Source organism: Vicugna pacos, chromosome 10 (genome assembly GCF_048564905.1).
Source record: "Vicugna pacos chromosome 10, VicPac4, whole genome shotgun sequence".
Classification (NCBI taxonomy): domain Eukaryota; kingdom Metazoa; phylum Chordata; class Mammalia; order Artiodactyla; family Camelidae; genus Vicugna; species Vicugna pacos.
In genome coordinates, this window is record NC_132996.1 from 34,929,664 (window position 1) to 34,944,624 (window position 14,961).

The 14,961-nt window shown below is 50.7% G+C and overlaps 1 protein-coding gene across 11 annotated transcripts in view; it reads left to right on the forward strand.

The window, feature by feature from the left end:
• Positions 1–1,235: 1,235 nt before the first annotated feature.
• MICAL2 (microtubule associated monooxygenase, calponin and LIM domain containing 2) overlaps positions 1,236–14,961 on the forward strand; it is a 210,906-nt gene continuing 197,180 nt past the window's right edge. For 8 of the 11 annotated variants that reach the window (XM_072969524.1, XM_072969512.1, XM_072969517.1 and 5 more), the window contains exon 1: positions 1,236–1,408. The gene's annotated coding sequence lies outside the window, so the exon portion shown is untranslated. Of the gene's footprint in view, positions 1,409–7,187; positions 7,320–14,961 lie in introns of all 11 variants that reach the window. The other 3 variants (XM_072969513.1, XM_072969516.1, XM_072969514.1) reach the window with 2 other exon arrangements.

The window sequence follows — 14,961 nt, forward strand, 5'->3', positions numbered from 1 at the left end:
ATGAGGTAATGTACCTAGAAGACACTCCACCAACTGGCATCACATGTAGAGTTCCATCAGAGTGGAGAGTTGCCCCTCTGAGAATCAATGCCAACTGAGTGTTGCAAACTGAGCAGGGACAGCTTTTGCTGAAAGTTCATCTGCAGGAAGTTGACTGAACTCTGAAGATGCTGAAGATGCTAACCAAGTAGGACAATCCCTGGGAAAACCCAAAAGGCCTCAAATAGGATCACATGGTAAGGAGTATGGAAAAAATAAGCCCATGATAGGGGCAAACTGCTCTGTTTGTACTTGCCTGACAAGGGAACTTAGTCTCTCCAGAAGGTAGTCTGGTTCTGTGGAAATTCCAGCAGCCTGGAGCTACAATACTGTTTTCTCACTGCCCGAGCCTGCCTGTTCTCCTCCCCCTGGGTCAGCTCTGTTTCAAGAACATTTATATTGGGCCAAGCCCATGATAGGCCCCTGGGCCCCAGAGGTAAGTAAGACGTGGCTCCTGCCCATAGGATCCTTGTTTCATGTTCACTGCTGCCAGGGAAGTTTGCCCAAGGTGTTTACAGTATTTGCAGTTTACAAAGCTGCTTCATACCCCTCACACTGTTCACGCTGTGTTTTCTATGACTGGTGCTCCCTGGAGCGGTGCAGAGAGAAGAGATTAAGGTAGCCAAGAAAAGAGTACTTCGGTGATTTGAGTTAAGTAACAGGTGGCCTGCACCACCGCCCCTCTTCCCACTAGTCCAGGTAAGGAGAAGGGCTTTATCAGCTAGCAGGGGCAATCTGAAGCCAAGGGTGGTCAAGGAGCAAAGCAAGAGGGAGGTCCACTGAAGGTGATATGCTGCTCCCCTAAGTCCAAAGGGCGACCCCGAGGCTTGCTTTCCAGCTGCCTAGGCCAAGGAGTAGGAGGCCCATCCCTCTGCTCTCCCTTGATATTTGGATCCCTGCACCCGGGTTTTCACGTAGCAGCAGCACCACGCCCCGCCCCCATCGGCCCTCTGCTGGTCTCAGACCTGCGCTGGTCTGGGTGGGAGCGCCCGGCTGCTTTCTACCCTCCGGCCGGGCTACAGCCCACGTGCGCCCACAGCAGCCGCGGTGACAGCTGGCCTCACAGAGGCGGGGCGTGAGGGGAGCGGGGGTGGGCTCCGTGCCGCGCTGCCATTGGCCACGGGCCTCGGGCCGTGGGCGGGGCTGCGCCCCCGGCTGCCCTGTCATTGGCCTCGCCGCCGAAGGGGGCGGATCCCCGTCCTGTTGGCCGCGCGGCGCAGAACTGCAGGCGCTCGCCCGGCTAAGCCTGCGCGGGGCCGCCTAGCTCGCTCTCAGGTACGCAGGCGGTCTCCGGGTGCCGACCGCTGCGCCCGCGGCCCGTGGCGAAGGCAGGAGCTGACCCGAGGCTCGGCTGTCGGCGCGGCTCTCGGTAAGGCGGGGTGGGTAGGGGAGAGAGGGACTCCGGGGAGGGCGGGCGGGGATTGTGGCAGCCGAGCCTGGACTCTGCGCCCCGGCCGGCGCCTGAGAGGGTCAGGTGCGGCCGCAGCATCTCCTGCCTGAGAACCAGCCCGCGGGGCGCCCAGCGAGCAGGTGGCGCTGCCTAGGGAGGCCGGGGCTGCCCAGATAGGGCTCTGAATCGATTAGAACTCGGTACCTCGAAGTATCTCTTACTCTGCCTCCCAACACACAATTCTAAACCTAGAAAATACCCAAACATCCACACGGAGTGGGCGCGACGCGCCAGCAGTACCGCCTGCCAACCAGGGCAGAAGATCACCCCCAAACTTACCTTCTCACGATCTGGGCTCCGCGCGGGTCACTTTCTTTCCCGGCTTTTCGCTAACCCCCAACCCCCACCCCCGCCCGGTTCCCCTGCCTCCTTAATAACAGGAAGTTAAGTTGGGCCAAATGTCGGTGGCCTGGCCGCCTGCGGGCTGGGACTGGGTCTGGGGCAGTGGCGGTGGCTCAGGGGGCCAAGGCTCTGTCCTTTCTGAGCCTCCCGCCCCTAGCAGCCCACACTCACCCCAAGCTCTGGAGCATCCCTGCCTGGGTGTCCGAGGCTCCTGCCGTGTGGTTGCCGACTGGCCCGGGTAGAAGTGCCTCTGACTTGGCTTTCAGGCCGGGGCAGGTGGGGTTAACTTTATCCTAGGGCAGCCACTCCACAGAGCTGGGAACAGCCTTTGCTGGATGGGGAGGAGGCGTGTTGAAACCAGAGTAAACGTGTGTCTCCTTCTACATTGTTTTTTCTAAAGCCTGGGCTCTTAAAGCCCAAAGAGCTTTTATTTGGAGGTGCGTAAGGCCCTGCTGGAACCTTATGCTGTCAGTCTTGCCTGCACAATACAGTTGGCAGTGGTTTCAGTGAAGGGTGAAGTCACTAACCAGCCCCCTTCTGGGCAGGCTTTGTGGGAAAAAAGCCAGCAGCCTGTTGGCCCTCAGACGTTTGCCTGCCTGGGTGCCCTGGCACCCGGGCCCGGGGGCCAGCTCTATTCCTGTCTCCTTCCCAGGGGAAGTGGACCCAAGTGGGCCTCACGTACCCCAGGCAGCCCCACCCGATGTTATGGAGGTTCTTATTGCAGTAAGAACTCGCTTTCTGGCAGAGAAGACTGATTTAAGTGTCTACTGAGGGACAGGTTCTACCCAGATGCACTTTTGCAGCCAATATCACGGTAACTCTCCACAAACTTTGTTTTGTCCTCTTCATTTTAGAGATGGGGAAACACACTTAGGTGGGGTAAGTGCCCAAGGTCACATAGAAAGTGGCTGAGCCAGGATTTGAACCAGTCTCTGCCAGAGCTAAGCCCTGTATTCTTCCTGCTGCCCCATGGCTGTGGAAAGTGGTGTGCTATGTTGCAGGCTCATGGCCCCACAGTGTGCCCAGTGGAGGCTCCTGGCCTCTGAAAAGTTTCTATCCAAAGATTATGGGGATGCTTCTTGAGCAAAGCACTTGAACCGACCCAGATTAGCCCAAGTAGTTCAACCTGCAGACCCGTTGCCCACCTTGTCCTCCATCAAGGGTGATGGCAGGTGTTGGCCATGTTGTGATGAGTGATTGACTGTTGGTGTTTCAGTGCTATTTGAGGGGGAAGCCTGCCTCTGCCATAGACTCGATCCTACCTCTGAGAGTTGGCTTCTCCATGGTCTAGGAGGACTGTTAGCTGAAATAACCTACCTTAGGACTGGTTCTAGTTTTGTTTTTTGAGGGGCGGGCAGGTATTGAGGTATACTAGCTATGGTTTTAAGGTGATTGAGATCGATAGTTTGAGAGTACATTTATGAAAAAGGAAATCACTGCTTTCTTCCTCCTTCAGGCCCAGGGCTCTGTCTTTCCCCTCATCCTTCTCTTCTAAAAGAAAATCATGATTGGCCTAATACAGACCAGTTACATTTTAGTATAAATCAGTGTAAAGACTAAGGCTGGTTGTAGCTGGCTCATTGGAGGCTTAGTCCCAGGAGCTTCAAGAAGAAAAGGGACACCTCAGTAATCCCTGTCTGCCTAAGACTGGGATGTTTGTCTATTCCCTCTGCCTATGTCTACACCTCCATCTGGTGTGCCTCCCAGTTATGGGACTGCCCCTTTCACTCCCTGCTACGGGAGGGTAGAGGTCCTGCCTTCTTAGGGGAGAGCCTTAACTCTCCAGGGAAGGGTTGGGTATGGGTGCGAGAAGATTTGTTTGGGCTGAACATTGCCAATTTTTTAAGGCCTTCCCAGGGCGAGAGGATCTCTGTTGTTTAGAGAGCCAGTAAAGGGAACACTTCATCATCCTGGGACTTTTCATTCTGTATATCACTTGATTTCCATATTAGCCCTCTGAAGAAATAGATGGGGTTTTTCCCATTTTACTGATGAGGAAACTGAAGCTTGGAAAGATTAAAATTTACCCCCCGTCACACAGCTAGTGGGTGACCAAACTAGGATTCTGGCCTCAGTCTGCAAGAGTGAGGTCTGTGTGGTGAATTAAACACTAAGGAAAGCAGGAAAAACCATATGGCCATCCTCTGAACTCTGGAGGGTTGGTGTGTGCAGTCCCCTGCTGTGTGCAGCCCCCCATCCTGCCCCCCTGTGCTGACATTTCCCCACCTTACATTATAATTATTTGTGAACTTTATCTCCTTTGCTTTTTATACTAGTCTCCATTAGGTTATCTGCCATGATGTATGGCAGTCCTCTGTTTTAAAATGTCATGAACATTTTCAAACACAAACATAGAATAATATAATGAGCCCCAAATACTCATTATCTAGCTTCAAGAACCAAGATCATGCCAGGCAGGCGTCATCTCTCTCTCTCTCTTTCTCTCTTTTCTTCCCTTCTATTTTCAATTCCTGAATATTTTAAAGCAAATCTCTGATAGCATGTCATTTTGCCCCTGTATCATCCAGCATATTTCTGTTTTAAAAAGAACATTCTTTCATGGCCACATTGCCATTATTGCATGTAACGGAATTAACAGTAATTCTTGGCTCTCATCTCTACATTTTCATATTTCCTTGATTGTCTCAGAAGTGACCATTGTTGGTTTGTTCAAATCAGGATTCAAAGTCTGTATGCTGCATTTGGTTGTTAGTCCTCTTATGCCTACTTTAATCTGGGGCACCCCCCTCCTCCCCACTCCTGCTTTTAAACTGCTGTTACCCTCTGTTTTGAGCCCCCCACTGGACAGCGAACACTTTGATGCTGGAGTCCGCTTCTGTGCTCTGTGGGATCACCAGTGCCATGTCTGGGACAGGGCAGAAGTGCAGTGAGCGCCTGTCCAATGGTGGTGTAGCCACTCAGGAAATGCATTTTGAATGAATGGACCCTGTCGTGGGTTTGTGTGACTGCTCGTGCCTGTGTTTAGATAAGAGGTTTTAAAAAAAGATGACTTGCTCACGTGTGGATGTTTCCTCAGCGAGCGTCAGCCTGTAAACATCCTGAAATAATAGGAGAACTATTTGCTGTGCTCCCTGGCGCTCTGGTTTGCGGTGGGGAGCCCAGGCGGCCGCCGCCGTGGAGCCCTGATCAGCAGCTGGCCTCCCCAGATCACATGTGGGGCTGACAGGGAGTGAGGTCATTTCTGCCCGAGCTCTGGATCCCAATTTATTCAGCTGCAGGAATTACCACGTTAGGAGCCAGACACTTGGCGTTGGGCTGCCCAGAGGATGCTGCCCACCTCTCTCTGGGCAGTGCAAGATTCTTGCCTTGTGCCTTCAGGAGCCTTCTCTAACTGGCTCCACACCTAGTGAGGTGTGGGCTTTTTCTCAAATCATTATTTGTGTGCAACTGACAGATTGTGACAGAGAACAAACACTGATGACCTTTTGGTGTCTGGTCTGAATTTACGGTGAAGAGATAGTATCACCATTGGCACCTTTGTGGGCATCCTAATGAAGGAGACCAGAGGCTCAGAAGGGACGAGACAGTTGTGTTCACTTCCCTGGATAAGGTGCTTCACACCTGGATTCCTTGTCAGATCTCCCTAAGGTGCTGGTTACTCTGATAGCTGCCTTCTGACCCACCCAGCAAAGATCCTTCTCTGCAAAGAGGCCCCAGATGAGGAGGGTTTTTTCTTTTCCTCCTCCTCCTTCTTAAACATAAACAGTCTTTTCCACTAGGCATAAATATAAGAAAATGTTGTCTTTCTCTCTGCATGGCAGGGATAGAGTTAATTTTCCCCTTCTATCTTTTATTTCTCAGTATTTTTCTAAAATTTTTACAATAAAAATATTTTATTTTTCTAATGGAAAATCCAGATATTTGGGATTTTTTTTTCCTTTTAAAAAAAGAGAACTTACTTCAACCAAATCGGATGGGTAGACAAAATTATACATGCATTTGGTACAGCTTTATGTGTGTCTAGGTCACAGAGCCACTGGGATTTTGATATTTGCTTTATTTGTTTTATGACATTCTTTTAAGGAACATACCTGGATGTTTTAAAAGAAAGCAAAGAAAGCTGGGCTTAGGAGATGGGAGGCTATGAAGCCCATGTGGCCTCACCCCTTCTCCCACTCTGTCACCTCCCTTTCCTTCCTGAGAATTTCATTTTGGTTTCCCCAGAATGAAATTGCTCTAATGTTAGGCTCTTGATTTTGACTTTTTCATTCCAGGAGGTTGAGTTATCAGAGGAAGACAGAACAACATAGTGTGTTAAGAAAAAGCAGGCAGGGCAAATCTTCTGGCCCTGATGGCCTATCTTGTCCTCTTGGGAAAGTGTCTGATGGCCAAACACCCCACTCACCTCACTTTGCGGGGCCCTGGCTCCTCCCTCCACCGTTTTCTGTTTTCCTCCCTACATCTTCCCAGAGTTAGAAAGTCTGGCTGGTTGGTGCTGATAAGGCTCCTCCTCTCTCAAGCCCTAATTGTCTGGTCTCAGAAACTCAGAGTTGGTAGGGGTGATGGGGACGTGGGCCCTCTGGTCACAAATCAACTGCCATTGCAGGGTTGGGTCACAGTGGAGTCTGACTTTTGAGATGCTTCCCTTCTCAGCTGTTGAGGAAGTGTCCATCCGTGTGTCCCAGATGAAGGGCGGTTTGTGAATACCAGGTATGGTATTGTTTCTTAAATGCAGTTGCTCTGTACCCGGTCATGCATCTAAATACTACTGCAGTTTGTCTCAGGAAAATCTGTCTTCTCCCAGTGGCTGGCAGGGAGTTATGTGTGTGGATGGTGCCGGCTCTTAGGGTTGGGTTTTTTAGTGTGTTCTGTACTTGAACTGGTGTTTCTCTCCCCTGAGGGTCAGGGTCATCTCCCTGCCCCTCGCCACCCATACCCCACCTCCTCCCAGTGGTGTCCAGATACCTTGCAGCTCTTGTATTCCTTCCAAGGCTTGGTCAGCTTTCTCTTTGGGGAATACAGAGGTCAAGGCAGGCCTGAGAGCAGGGACTTGTTTCCTCCTGCTTTGGGGCTCAGGTTTTTCCCATTCTTGGGCCATGGAGGATGTCTACTGCCGATGTCCTTTCTGCTGGCAGCAAGACAGGATGGCATGGAGTCGGGTGGTGGCCACTGGTCCCTTAGCTGCCACATCAGCAGGTTTATGGGATGTTTGCAGGCCCCAGCTTTTGACACACCCAGTCCAGAAGCCCAGCCAGAGACTGGAGTGGCAGCCTAAGAACATCTTGTCCTGCACCGTAATATCAATGTGTTAAGATGCGGAAACTACTTCTTGGCTCTGGTGACTCTGAATGGCTGGCCTTGCTACTGATCTGACTACTGACAGTGTCTGGTAAAGATTTGCAGGATCTCAGGGTTTAACCTGTGCCAGAGGCCAGAAGAATGAGGTGTAGGGGAGGATGAAGAAGTGCCTGAGAAGAAAGTCACTCGGACCTTTTGGTCACTAAGGAGAGCTGCTCCCTGGAACAGGGTAAGCCCAGGGTCTGCTGGGGGGCCTGGCAGCACTGCTGACCCCACTGCTGGACAGCTGTGCATCCTGGGGGCCCGGGGGGGTCAAGGTATGGCATGTGGAGTTCATGGCTGCCATAAAATCAGGGCACTGATTGCTCCCCACGTCAGGACAGCTGGGCTTTTGCACAACTTGATACAAAGGTGATAAGAGTCAGGAGCTCCCTGCTTGGAGGGGTGAGAAATTTGATAGCTGAAGAAAGGGACAGAATAGAGGAATCAACAGGGGACTTGGACACCCTTAAGAAGAGTGTTCGGTCTCTTTCCTCAGGGAATGTCCTCTGGGGATTGTGCGACTGGTTGGAGCCTTGGTGACCACGGGGTTCGTGCTAGGAGAGCTGCTCAGCCAGCTGCCTGGGGTTGCAGCACATTGCTGTTGTGAAGGAAGGAGGAGCCTCTGGATGACGACTTGGCCTTCTAGAGTCCAGGCTTGCTGCCACCAGGGGACCCAGGGCTTCCTGCTTGGTCCAGGTTGCTGTCTCCAGCTTGGCTGCGTCTGTTGCCTTGGACGCATCTTGGATCCTCTTAAAAATGGCCCCCCGAACCCTCCCCCACATGCACAGATGATAGTACTCACCCCTCCATACACACACACACACACACACACACACACACATAGTTGATGATCTTCACTCCCACATACACACACATGCAAAGATGCATGGTACTCACCTCCCCCCACCACCACACACACACAGAGGATGGTGCTCACCATCCCCCCAACATATGTGGGTGCGTGGTAATCTGTTTACTCAGTACGAAGGGAATTCAATGAAAAGCAAGACTCTTCTTTCCATCCTCTAGTCCTTGGTTCTCTTCCTCTGTGGCATCTGCTGTCCCTGCTCTCCTGTGGTTCCTTCCAGACAGAGTCTAGGCATGTGTTTGTGCTTATTTTCCCATTTTGTTTCTCTCTGGGCCTGCTTGGAAGCCACCAGGATGGGAAGTGACAGGACCCACAGGGCTGCTGAGACTTAGCAGCTACCTGAATTAGCCACAGGTTAACTGTTCCCCTCCATGTGCTTTCTACCTCTCCCCTTTCGGAATCTCCTTGTATTAAGATTTGCGGGTGTCGAGAGTCTGGGTGCTGAGAATAAACCTAAGGGTCATGTTCTGGGTGCAGGTGACATAGGCAAAGACAAGCAAATGTGCTAAAACAGACCTGGGTTCAAATCCTAGCCATGTGGCCCTGGGCCAGTCAATGAACCCTAGTATTTTAGTCTGTAAAAAGGAGGTAACCAGACCGATCCCAAGGAATTGATGTAGAGATGAAATGAAAATATTTGTGAAGTGCCCTGCTTAGGTAGGCACTCAAAAATGTCAGTTTTTTTCCATTTTTAAGGAGTGACCCATTTTCAGAATGAATGACACTGGCATGGAATCCTCTGGATGACTTCCTGGAAATTTTCTTGGTGGATCCCTGAGCTTTCATTTCTCTGCAGAAGGCAGGCAGTTCTCCATTTTCTGCCAAGTTGAGCTCTCCCCCTGCACCTCTTCCTGCTGCATCCTCCCCAGTCTCTGAACACCACCTCCTTCTCTGTCCCTCTGTCCCCTAACTTCTCCCCTACCATTGATGAACAGGATGCTGTGGGTGCCTGGAGAGAGCTCTTGGCTGTTCGTGGCTGCTCCCTGGGGTGTTTTTGCTATAATCTCTTCAGAAGCTCTAGCAGATGTCTGTTTATTGCTGAAACTTCATCTTAATCTTCAGCGTGAGAGAAGAGAGAGGCTATTTTTAAAGATCTTTAATTGGCAGGGCGGCACTCCACAGCCTAGATTGCCTCCAAGTTTCATTCTTCATTGCGCTCACTCTCTACCCATTTTGAAACCCTTCAGATCCAGGCTGAGAGACCTTATATGTCCTGATTTTAGGACAGCACTTAAATTTGGCAGGCAGTTGTAATCTGTGAAAAAGGTAGGTCAGGGAAGCGAAGGCAGTCAGCTGACTGTATTTCCCAGGCTGGCACAAATGGAGTGAGAGTAGCATTTCTGTGTCCATAGGAACCAACATCTCCCCCTACTTCTGCCCTTCCCATCCAGCTGCACTGGGAGAGGCCGGTCCCCTGCTTGCTTCCTGCTGATTGGCTGGGAGATCTTTGGAATTAACCCTTGGCTTTAACCTTTGGCTCAGGTGGTGCTCAAGGTGAGGAGGGAGTGGAAGCAGGGTAGTTTCAAACGATACTGATCTCCTGAGAGGGGGGGAAAGTGGAGGCCCTGGGTCACAGAGCTTGGGATGTCAGATTGGAAGGCTCCTCTGGGATCATCTAGTTCTTACTCTTGCCACCTTGTTTAAACTGAGGCTCAGTAGCTTCTTGATACTGAACAGAGGCCAGGGAGGTGTGATTCCTGACCCAGTATTGCCTAGCCAGGTCAGAGTCAAGTCTGTTCTCCCTCCACCATTTCTGCCAGGCTGTGAGCCAGTGAGGAGTCTTGGGCAGCCTTACTTGCAGGTGGCCTTCCCTTCTGAAGCACGGAGCCACACCTCCCTTTTTAGCAGCTCTCCCTTGCTTTGAATTTAAGAATGTATACTCTTGTAGCGTGGGCTAGCACAATGGCTTGGGGTGCAAGAGCTTTCCTGATCAAAAATACCTCCTCCAGAGCCCTGGGGCCTAAAATTCCCACCTTTATTTTCAGCCCTTGTCTCCAGAGGGCCTTTGTTAACAATGTAGACTTTAACCAGGAAGGACACCATGTGGATTAGTTTGTCTCCAGTTAGCTGTCAGCTGAGAGCTGAGCCTTGAGAGAATGGGGGATGAGTCAGCTGGAAATAGGTGGAGGAGGGAACCAGAAAGGACTGTAAATAGGGTGCTGTCAGGGCCGGCTTGGTGCGCCATGACCTAGGCTCCTTAGCTCACAAGGCACAGCGGCCATGCCAGGGGTACGGTGCTGAATGACAGGAGCAGAGCCTTCATCGCCTTCATCTGATGCGTGGAGGGAGGTGCCTTAGACAAGCTCATTGATGCCCAAACTCACTGATGCCCATTCATTGATGCCCATTGTGGATAAGAGTTTGGAATGTGCTTTAGACAGTCGCAAAGTGTGAGGGAATCAAGGGAGACTTCCTGGAGGAGGTGGCACTTAGTCATTGAGAAGGTAGAAGGATTTCCATAGGCAGAGACAGGTAGAGTTTCCACATATTTTCCACAAAGATATATAGAAAAATGAGGGTACGTTTGGGGTGTCACGTGGTAGAAACATAGGGACTGCCTAGGGAAACTGGTAGCCGAGGCTGGAATCAGGCCAGCCCTGAGTGCTGTGTGCTGGGGGTGGACCAGGGGGTATGGCCCTATCCCCACAGGCAGTGGGAAGCCATTGGAGAGGGGTGCTCAGAACTCTCCTTCTGGCAGATCCGCTGTGCTGGATAACCTTGTGGGGGATCTGTTAGGAGGCCTGTACTGCCCTCCATGCATTAGGCGGGTACACTGACCAGACAGTAGCTATTTGTCTGGACCAAAGAGTGCTGTGGCTGGTAGGAATAGGGGAGGGGTTGTGGGGGGCAGTTAAGGCCAGGCCCAAATGAGACCTGTCTGTTTTTGCCCCACCACCTTCCATGTGAAGGGAGTCAGTGTGGGCAGCCCCTGTCTTTCAGTTTATTGGGAGAGCCACCCATTTTGGAACCCCTCAGTTAGGGTCTTAGAATATGGGACATTTGTCACTTCCTCTGGCACCAAGTGTGCCTGTCTTGTGCTTTGGCTCTGTTCTCTGAAGAAAACGGTAACTGCCCCCACTTTTTACCAGCTCACTATAGGCAGGCCATTCCCCTCCCTCAAGGTCAATCTGAGGGCAGTGAATGGGAGAGTCATGGGTGCGGGGCCCTTGGGGTTGGGTACCCATGGACCAGGAGCAGGGGTTACCTGCCTGCACGTGGAGGAGGCAGCAAAGCTGGGGTGGGTCAGGGACTCCAGTGACTCCTCCTTCATTAACATCGGTTTTGCAGGTATCACCTGTTCACAGAGTGTTGTGGGCCCTCATTGGGAATGACTGATTCTCCCCCTTTTGTGGTCTCATAAGCACCTGAGTATCCCCTTCAGGTGGGTGCTATCCTGGGTTTCTGGCATCCACTTTGCATCAACCTTGCTGGTGGAGGAGGAAGCCTGGGTGTGCTTGCTGGCCTGGGCTGGACTTGATGTCTCCTGGCAGTGGGAACGCATGGAGAGGGTGGGGCGGTGCTGGCTGACTCCCCAGCCTTTCCTCGGCCCTCCGGACATCCTGGTTCTGGGAGGGGATGAAAGCTGAACTCAGCTTCTGCCTGCTCCAGTGTTAACCTGGCAGGTGGGAGGCACGGCTGCCTGGTGTGCTTACGGCTTTGACATTTGAGCAGAGCCATAGGCACCTGTTCTCTGCCATAGATGTCTCAGAAACATCCGTGCTTTATGTGATGGGATAAACTGCTTCTGCAAGGAGCAAATGGCGTAGGTTTAGTGCGTGTGTGAGCTATTGATGGGGGGACGGGGGTGGGACACCGAAGCAGTGTTCGTCTTTATTATTCTCCTAGCATCCGTGCTACCAATATCAGTCTGAGTTGGTCCACTGATTGATGGCTCAGTTGAGCGCTCCTTCCTTCATTCTGCCAACGAGACTTCTGGAGGTCCCTCTATTTGAAGTGTGTCATCACCGACTGGCCACGGTTTTCAGAGTGATTGTAACACCTTGGGTGAGCCTCTGACTTTCTCTGAGACTCAGGTTTCTCCTCTAAGGTGGGGTGACAGCACTTGTCTTACAGGGCAGCTGTGAGGATTAAACAGGGCAGTGTGCGGAGCGCTCCTGTCACGTTCCTGGCAGACAGCAGGCATGAAGGTGGCCTCCCCTTCTGTTCCCGTTCCTGCACTGGCCCTCAGGAGTCTGAGAGTACAGCTGCAGGCCGGGTTCCTCTTTGCCTCAAGCCTCCCATTCGGTTCTGTTCCCCAAATGACTTTTACTCTGAAGCAGTGACTTTTTAAGAGAATAAGTCAATCCGAGCACAGAGGTGGGTAACAAGAAAGCTGGGCCTCCTTTCTCCTTGTGGGGAGGTTTCCTTAAGCAGGCCTTGGGACTGCAGGGCTGCTCTGTGGGTGCTTGATTTCTCCGCTGTGGTCCAGCCTTGGCTTCATATTGGAGGTGGCCCATTCCATCTTTGGATGGCTCCTCCTGTGACCTCCCTGCTGGCCCCCTATAGCTCCTGGCATTTGGTCCCAGTTCCTCCTCCTTGAAGCCGTAGATAAAGAGAGCCTAGTCTTTCTTCTATGTGACAGCTCTTGTTGTTTTTCAAATCAAATCTATGATACCATCGATTGTATGATATACCATTATTTTATGAACCTTCAAGAAAGAAAAAGTGCCTCCGATCAAGCCGTGGAACAACGCTTTGTTATTACTTAAAATGCTTATATTTACTGGAAGAATTCTCTTAGACTCCAGATGTAAGTTTTTCTTCCATATCACTCTTGCATGTACATTAAAAAGTACATAAATTAGTTACAGCATTCCTAAAACTTCTTCATTTTAAGAATCCAACTCTTCCAGGTCACTTTTTGACTCAGAGTCATCAGTATGTTTGAGGGTTTTGTGTGTGTGTGTGAGACATATTAAATTCTGGTAAAGTGGTGATGTATTTCTTAATCTCTATTGTCTTTGGAATTTTTTTTTCCAGGACTCACATTTCTTCCTTAAATGGTCCTTAAATGTCTGGCTCCTGAAATGTTGAGGCTTGCAGTTGTTCAGTTATGTCACCAGGAATAAGAGTTGAATTTCCATATGACAGTGGCAAGGAGGCAATGACAACTATGCCGCAGCTGCATTCTGTCCTAGAGAGATGTTAGCTGTTAGGGAATTCTAAGATACTTTCTGCTTTCAGACATTTTAGAACTAAAAAAAAAAAAAAAAAGCAAAACATAATACATAAAGACAGCCCTCTTGTCCTTTCCTGAGTCTCCTTCCAGATTAACAGTACATGATGTGGGTTCAGGTGTCCTCCTGTAGTTCGCCTCTGAACAAACTCCAGTTTGTCCATATCCTTCTAATACAGTGAGGCTAGTGCCCAGACCATCTGTGGTATCCACGATGTGGTGTGACCACAGCAGTGTAAGACGTATTTCACCTCCCTAGTTCAGGTGATTCTACTCCTTTTAATGCAGCCAAAGATTGCATCAGCTTTTCTGGCAGCTACTTTGCACTATTGACTCACTGACATTACTGCTGACCAGGTCTTTTTCACATGGGGTGTTGCTGTTTCTCCCCTGTCCTCAACATGTGTGGCTTTAGAATTGAAATGCAGAGCCTCCTATTTTGTTCCCATTTGATTCAGAACTAGCATTCCTGTGAAATTTCAATGTGTTAAGTTCTGTGCAACCCTGTTCTGTAGAGCTCTTTCAGGATACTATTTAATTAGTGTGCCTTCCACAATTTCACCCAAGTCATGAATAAAATGCTTATCAAGAGAGAGCTCTCTGCTAGAGTCCACCCCTTGTGACATGCTCTTTCATCAGTATGCTTTGGGACAGTAGTCCAAGCAGCCCCGTCTAAGTCTCTGCCTTTTTTTTTTTTCCTGACCTCTGACCATCTTAAGTCATGTCAAGTCTGTTGTGATTCTCCGTCAACCATCAAGTATCCTATCACAGAAAGATGTGAACATTCCTTGACATCATGAGTTCTCAGTTCCCAGGACTGCTTTCAGGTGTCCCTGGGCTGCCCCACACAGATGCAGTGGGCAGCTCACTGGTCTCCTCTGCCCGACTTTTCAACTCTTTGGGCCGGCCAGGGGGCTTGAATTCATTGAAAAGTATCCTTTTCTAAAAATCCAAGATTCCCCCTCTCTGTCAGTCTAAGGATAGCTCTCTTTGACAGGGGCCATCATGTGCCCAGAATGGGAGCCGAGCTTCAAGTTTCCAGGGTCCCTTTATGCCCCTGGGCCTCTTGGCTGAAGACGACCCCCACCCCTTCCTACCGTCTGGGCATGTTGTGCAGCCTCAGCTTGTCCTGGGCTGGCCTCCTCCAGTTGACGCTCTGGGACAGGCCCTGCATGAATGTCTCAGGGTCTCCTTTGGTTACGCATCCTTCTCCCAGTGACGTGACCTGAGCTTTTTAACAACTGACCTTGTCAAGGTTCACACGGCTTCTCTTCTCTGCCATTCACATAGCAGCTGCGGTGAGCACAGCACTGGTGTGAGGGCTCTGTAAATACTAATTTAGTTCATTCTTCTGCCAGCTCCACGCGGTAGATGCTGTCATTATCCCCACTTACCAATGAGGAAATTAAGGTGCAGAGGGGCTGGTTGACTGACTTACTCAAGACTTCACAGCTAGGACGGGAAAGGCAGAATTAGAATTAGTCAGTTTGCCCCCAAGTCCAGCTCTGAACCTTTATGGTGAGCTGGCTGCTCCCTGAAAGGCACCCCTCCTTCATTCTGCCTCTCCCTCTGTCCCTCCTCCTCGACACTCCTCTCCATCCTTCCCTCATCCCCAGTTGCACAGCTCGAATTGCATTTCAGAGCCTCTGGATCATTTACTTCCAAAATCTCAGGTCCTAGTGGCCTTCTATTCTCTCAGCAATTGAAAGGCTGCTTTAGAGTCTCAGGCACAACTTCCCTTCTCGGTCTCTCCCAAGTTCCAGAGGAAATGATTGCTTTTCCTCC